We start from the raw sequence: 7,118 nt of genomic DNA on the forward strand, positions 1-7,118 counted from the left end.
CACCATGGGAGTGAAGGAAATGAAGCACTCCTGAATGCAATGTGACACCATCATAAAAAATACAGTACTTACTCATCAGTGATCCCTGATCACAGATAAACAATTGCGGAATGTGCGTGTAGGTTACCCTATCACTGGTGACTTGGTGAGATACAACTGACACTCGGTTTCTTATTTTAATGCAATTCTTGTACCTTATTTCATTAATATAGATCATTTTTTAACTATAGGAGTATGGAGTAATATTACAATCAGTCAATCATTCAGTTCAAGTCAATCAAGTGGCTGTAGTTGACCTGGGCTGACTTGCTGAACAGTATAAGGTAAATCAGTACAGTCCATCAGTTATATCATTACAAAATGTAGGCCTAAAGCATTCTCATGACATATTAATTATATATTATGAAATAAAATATGTCATAAGAATGCTTTAAGCCTACATTTTGCAATGATATAACTGATGGACTGTACTGATTTACCTTATACTGTATAGCTCAGCTCAACTACAGTCACTTGAACTGAATGATTGAGATTGACAGATTGTAATATTACTCCTATAGTTAAAAAATTACTCACGTGTTCTCTCTAAACATACCTCACTTAGCAAGTAGAAAAACCCACAGTGGCACTGTAGCAGACGAAATACTTCTTCTGGGTAGTTTCGGCGACAAATTCGACAATTACTGTCAGTCTGTCACCCTCCTCAGTGGAAATACAGAGTGGTAATGTTCATCACCGACAAGGCAGTTTGTTTATATACACCGTGATGTGACCCCACCCCGCATATGTGCACCCTCCCAATTCCTGCCCTCCGGGCCTCACCTCACCTCACCTCAGTGATCTCACCTCACCTCAGTGATCTCACCTCACCTCACCCATGCCTGCATCTGGCGTGCGGCGCGCCCATTGCCTGAGTCACTTGACTCACTTCCTGGTTTTGGGAATGTTTTTGGAATTACAATTTTGAGAATAAAAAGTGGGGGGGCCAACCCAGGGCCAGCCAAAATCTGGGGGCATGGCCCCCCCTGGCCCCCCGTAGAATCGCCCCTGCTAGCTTAGGACGGTTAGGTTAGATTAATGTTAGGTTAGGTTTAAGGTTAGTCAGGTTGGTTAACTTGAACTTTTAAATAACCACATTTGAACACATTTGCCATAACTATAAGTGTCTACTATAAAACAGTAAGTAATGTATGGTGTTTTTAGTGTCCACTATAAAACAGTAAATAATGTATGGTGTTTTTAGTGTCCACTATAAAACAGTAAATAATGTATCGTCTTTTTAGTGTCCACTATAAAACAGTAAATAATGTATGGTGTTTTTAGTGTCCACTATAAAACAGTAAATAATGTATCGTCTTTTTAGTGTCCACTATAAAACAGTAAATAATGTATGGTCTTTTTAGTGTCCACTATAAAACAGTAAATAATGTATCGTCTTTTTAGTGTCCACTATAAAACAGTAAATAATGTATCGTCTTTTTAGTGTCCACTATAAAACAGTAAATAATGTATGGTGTTTTTAGTGTCCACTATAAAACAGTAAATAATGTATGGTGTTTTTAGTGTCCACCATAAAACAGTAAATAATGAATGGTGTTTTTATTGTTCACTATAAAACAGTAAATAATGTATGGTGTTTTTAGTGTCCACTATAAAACAGTAAATAATGTATGGTGTTTTTAGTGTCCACTGTAAAAGAGTAAATGTATGGTGTTTTTAGTGTCCACTATAAAACAGTAAATAATGTATGGTGTTTTTAGTGTTCACTATAAAACAGTAAATAATGTATGGTGTTTTTAGTGTCCACTGTAAAACAGTAAATGTATGGTGTTTTTAGTGTCCACTATAAAACAGTCAATAATGTATGGTGTTTTTAGTGTCCACTGTAAATCAGTAAATGTATGGTGTTTTTAGTGTCCACTATGAAACAGTAAATAATGTACATTTACGCTGTTTTTGTTTACGAGTTTGGTCATTTACGCGGTGCCTTGCCAGAAAGAAAATGCTTTAATTACGCGGTAAATTTCGTCATTTACGCGGAGAGCGGCTGGAGAGGTCCAAACCGCCGCGCCATTTTTTACCCAGACGGTCCATTCTTGACCAGACGTGGGAAGCGGTGCAATGAGTGGTGCGCATTAGGCCGCTCTTACGTTATCGCTGACGTCATTTGACGTATTGGACTGTGATTGGGCCATGCATCCTTACCACCCAAGCATTCCCTCCACCGCTAGCTGTGATTGGTCTAATGTAACATGACGTGCCCTGCCACCAGAGGGTAGAAGTCGCCTGTCTCATTGTTCTCAGTCCGCATTTACAGTTCTCTCTTGTGCCCGCTATTCCCCTCATAACTTATAATGGCTTCCGCGGGTTCCCCACCACCACAGAAAAACATTGAATTACATGTACCAAGCCATGATAATGTGAAGGAAATCATCGAGTTAGGGGAGAAAATTAAGCTCATCCTTGACAACGACCCAGACAAGCATCGGTATGAAGAGTCTAATAACCATCTGACGAAAGTTATGGAGTCGTATATCCAGATCTATCTCGACAACATCAATGCTAGATGTCAACGTAGTATTGAGGACTTCCTCGCCCGCAACCCACCACAACCACAGCCAGCCCAAGTCAATGATAGTGATAGTGACAGTGAGGATATGGACTTTGAGAGGTTTGTCTGGGAGGCCCTGCAAACCTCTACGAGTAGTGAAAGTGAAAGTGATTCACCGGAGGGCAACTAATCTGCCCTCTGCCGCGGAACCAGCCGCCATCCACGTGTGCCGACCCTGCTTTTCTACTAACGTAAGTGTTAAAAAACCTATTATGGTATTATTGATATTTCTCTTAATTATTAATTGTGTGTGCATACCATCATGAAATTAAGACGTTATTTTGACTACAAGGTACGTATTGTGTCGGAAAAAGTGGAGTTTGGGGGTCGGCCCAGTCTCTATTTCAATTCATCCCACATGTTCTGTTATTTCATTTACGTGTTTCTCATTTTACGCAGGCCTCCACGGGTTCAATTGACCGCGTAAATGCAGACTATACTGTATGGTGTTTTTAGTGTTCACTATAAAATAGTAAATGTATGGTGTTTTTAGTGTCCACTATAAAACAGTAAATAATGCATGTGATGTATGGTGTTTTTAGTGTCCACTATAAAACAGTAAATGTATGGTGCTTTTAATGTCCACTATAAAACAGTAAATAATGTATGTAATGTATGGTGTTCTTAGTGTCCACTATAAAACAGTAAATGTAAGGTGTTTTTAGTGTACACTATAAAACACGACACGTTATTTGTTTTGATGTTTATTTTCTTAATATGTTTTCATGATTAGTTTACAGTTTCAGCCCCAACTTCCTTTCGACCATAATTTTTTTTCCCCTGATATTTGCTGCGATTCATTTGAATTTGACCTTTATTTCCGTCAGAAATTATTTGTTTTGGCGTTATCACCCCCCCCCCACCCATAAAACATTGATCCTAACCAACCAAAGAAACCTGCCTAACCTTTCCTAACTTCCTAGCCATCTCTGCCTTGTTAAATGGGAAGTACTTATTTTGATATCTGGTGCCAATGAAAGCAACTTTGTTGGGTAAAATTTTCGTTTTGGTCATGTAGCAAATTTTAGGATTTTAAGTTTTGGAATCAATATGTTAGACAATTTTAAGGTGCTTTTTCTCCATAGTGTTTCTGTTGGAAATTTATATTTTTTGATAAAATTACCAACAATATTACTGTACTACTTGCTTAAAGTGGACAGGGCTTTAAGGTATAGAGGGAAAATGTGGGGTGAAATACGCCCCCCCCCCCCGAAAAAAACACTAAACAAACTTTTGAAAATCCGACCTAACCTAACCTTAAAAAATCCTAAAACTATAATTTTTTTTACATTACTTATATTTTTGGTGTTTTGTAACTGACGGTGTATACCAGGTGAAGCCGTGACCACTTGAACTGCCTCAGCATTGTTTTAAATAAATTAGATAATTTCAGACATACTGTACATACTTGTACAAATATACCTATAATGCCATGATATATTGTGTTGTCAATCTGTGGAAGTCATCTTCAGTATTGTCAATTTACAACCACCATAAAATATTTTTGACTTTATTACTTTACATGTTAATGGTATTTATTAAGTGTCTTTTTTTTCCCTGACTTTTGTCCATTCACAGAACATAACTTGGCACTTAAATTACAGTAATTTGTTTGGAGTGATTTACCCCTTATATCTTATATATGTACATACTGTACATCACTGCCAGAACATCCATGTCATAATTGTTAACTAATGCTCTGTCCTTCCTCTGCACTCCAGACAGTCACGAGGATTGAGTCACAAGTCACTAATTGACATCTTCTCTCTTGTACAGGAAAAGGTAAGAGTTTTGTTATCTGTTTAATTATGGTGTTTAGGGAGACTTTAAAATATCATTCAAGTGTATATTCCATAACAAGAACTTTACAACACTTCATTAACCTGTGGAGTACAGTATGATGAATTAACCAGTTGAGTAACATATGTTGAGTATGAAGACAACAATATCCCATTGAGTAAGTATATCTTTAGCATGATGACTTAAACTATTGAGTATCATGAAATGGTCCATTGAATAAATAACCAGAATATGATGACAGTCTTTTAACTGCCATGACTACCTTTTTCATCTCCTTGAGTATGATTAATGACTTAATGCCTTGACTATTTGTAAACAAACAAATACAGCTCCTCCCCGACTTACGACGGGGTTTGGGAACCAAATCCAGGTCGTAAGTCGAAATGGTCGTAAGTCGAAAATGCTTAAATAATACATAGAAAATCTAAAATGGGTGTCTCTTTTTCTTCTCCGCACCACAAAACTCTCGCTTTTAAGCCTGCCAGACATTTTAAAGTGAAATGCAAAAGAAAATATTGTCTGTGTACTGACGTTGAGACTCGAAAACACGTAATTTGACAAAATTTTGGTACGACTGAGGCAGGTCGTAAGTGCGGGTGGTCGTAAGTTGAGTAGGTCATATGTCGGGGAGGAGCTGTACATTGTTTTGGTTTGACATGAAGGAAACCAGGTTGGATCCACCCCAATAAGTCAAGTCAAGTCTTCCTGTAGAGTTGAGGAGGTCTGTTGTCTGCCATTAAAATTTGTCTCACATGAGACTGGGGAAGTGAGAGTGAAGGGCTGAGTCATCTGTACAGAATTGTTTGTCCACAGTCCTTGTGCTGACGAGATACACTCAATAGTGCCACCACCAAGCACCCTGTATTGGCCTGTGAGGACCATGACTTATCTGCTCAAATTGTATTGTGTACTAGCACTCTGTGCAACTCCCTACCTCAGTGTTTTTCTTCTGTGGTATAACCTCAATCACTTCAGCCTTCAAGAAGAGGATGCCTTGGTGAATAAATTTGACAGTGACACTTGTCTAATTTCTCTATTTGTTTGTTAAAAATAAGAAATGTACAGTAGTGTACTTGTGGTGGGAATATTATCTAAGGTTAAACTTCATGTTTCAGACATTGTGACGCTACATCTCAGGAGCAAATGTGATGCTAAGTACACAATGTCCTGTGGGAAAAAAACATACTCCTGTGAGGAATGTGGCAAGTCATTTGGCTGGAAGAGTTCTCTTAAGAAACACATAATTGCACACAATAGTGTGATGAATGTGGGAAACATTTTTCAGACAAGGGTTATCTCAAGAGACATATTCTTGTTGTTCACTGTGGTGTTAAAAACTTTAAATGTGATGAATGTGGGAAACATTTTTTCAGGGGAGGCTCATCTCAAGAACCACATTCTTGCTGTTCACTGTGGTGTTAATAACTGTAAATGTGATGAATGTGGGAAACATTTTTCATGAAATAGTCATCTCAAGAACCATATTGAGTCTGTTCACTGTGGTATTAAAAATTTAAATGTGATGAATGTGGGAAACATTTTTCAGGGAAGGGTTCTCTCAAGAACCACATTCTTGCTGTTCACTGTGGTGTTAAAAATTTTAAATGTGATGAATGTGGGAAACATTTTTCAGGGGAGGCTCATCTCAAGAACCACATTCTTGTTGTTCACTGTGGTGTTAATAACTGTAAATGTGATGAATGTGGGAAACATTTTTCATGAAATAGTCATCTCAAGAACCATATTGAGTCTGTTCACTGTGGTATTAAAAATTTAAATGTGATGAATGTGGGAAACATTTTTCAGGGAAGGGTTCTCTCAAGAACCACATTCTTGCTGTTCACTGTGGTGTTAAAAATTTTAAATGTGATGAATGTGGGAAACATTTTTCAGGCAAGGGTCATCTCAAGAACCACATTCTTGCTGTTCACAGTGGTGTTAAAAACTTTAAATGTGATGAATGTGGGAAACATTTTTCCATGAAGGGCAATCTCAGGAGTCATTTACTTGTGCATGAAAAAAATATGATTAAATAAATTTTTGAATCAGTTCAGCAGAAGAGTAATGTGACACTTGAATACATCAACTTAACACCACTTGAGCAAACTTTATGAATGTAGCCCAAGATGTTATTACCATATTTACTCATGCATAAACTGGTCTCATATGCAGTTTGATCCCTGATTTTCTTGTTAAATAATTGTGAGCTTTTCATATAGCTCTTGTATAATATGACCCTAGCTTTTGAGAAATACTGTACAGTACAAGGTACCGGTATAATCCCAGACATAATTAGTAGAAAGACGCCAGATTCTCACCAGTACGTCTTGGCCGTGATCACCACCATGACAGCAGACGCTATGAACAGTGTTACCACCTCTAAAACTGAATTACTGTCAGAATCTTATTAGCTGTGTTGTTTTTTAATGAGTTCAGTATTAAGTTTATAAGGAAAAATTTTTAGGGAAAAGGTTTTATTAAATAAGGATTTTCACAAACTGGTCACCTAAATGAGGATATATGTTTCAATATAAGATGTAGAGGAAAGAATTATCTTTCCAAATATATGTATATACAACTTTATACCTATATTTAAAACTATTAGTTATGAGGCATATATGAATAAATTACATTACAGTATACCTGAAACTGAAAGATTTAGCAGCAAGCTACTGTATATTGAACTGCCAGAAATTGTTAGTTGGAG

The 7,118-nt window shown here is 37.2% G+C and overlaps 1 long non-coding RNA gene across 1 annotated transcript; it reads left to right on the forward strand.

The window, feature by feature from the left end:
* Positions 1–3,759: 3,759 nt before the first annotated feature.
* On the forward strand, positions 3,760–6,869 carry LOC121874056. The gene is made up of 2 exons (XR_006090357.1): positions 3,760–4,393; positions 5,527–6,869. It is a non-coding gene; the product is annotated as an uncharacterized LOC121874056 (long non-coding RNA).
* Positions 6,870–7,118: the final 249 nt, after the last annotated feature.

This window comes from Homarus americanus, unplaced genomic scaffold (assembly GCF_018991925.1).
Source record: "Homarus americanus isolate GMGI-L3 unplaced genomic scaffold, GMGI_Hamer_2.0 scaffold45092, whole genome shotgun sequence".
NCBI lineage: Eukaryota > Metazoa > Arthropoda > Malacostraca > Decapoda > Nephropidae > Homarus > Homarus americanus.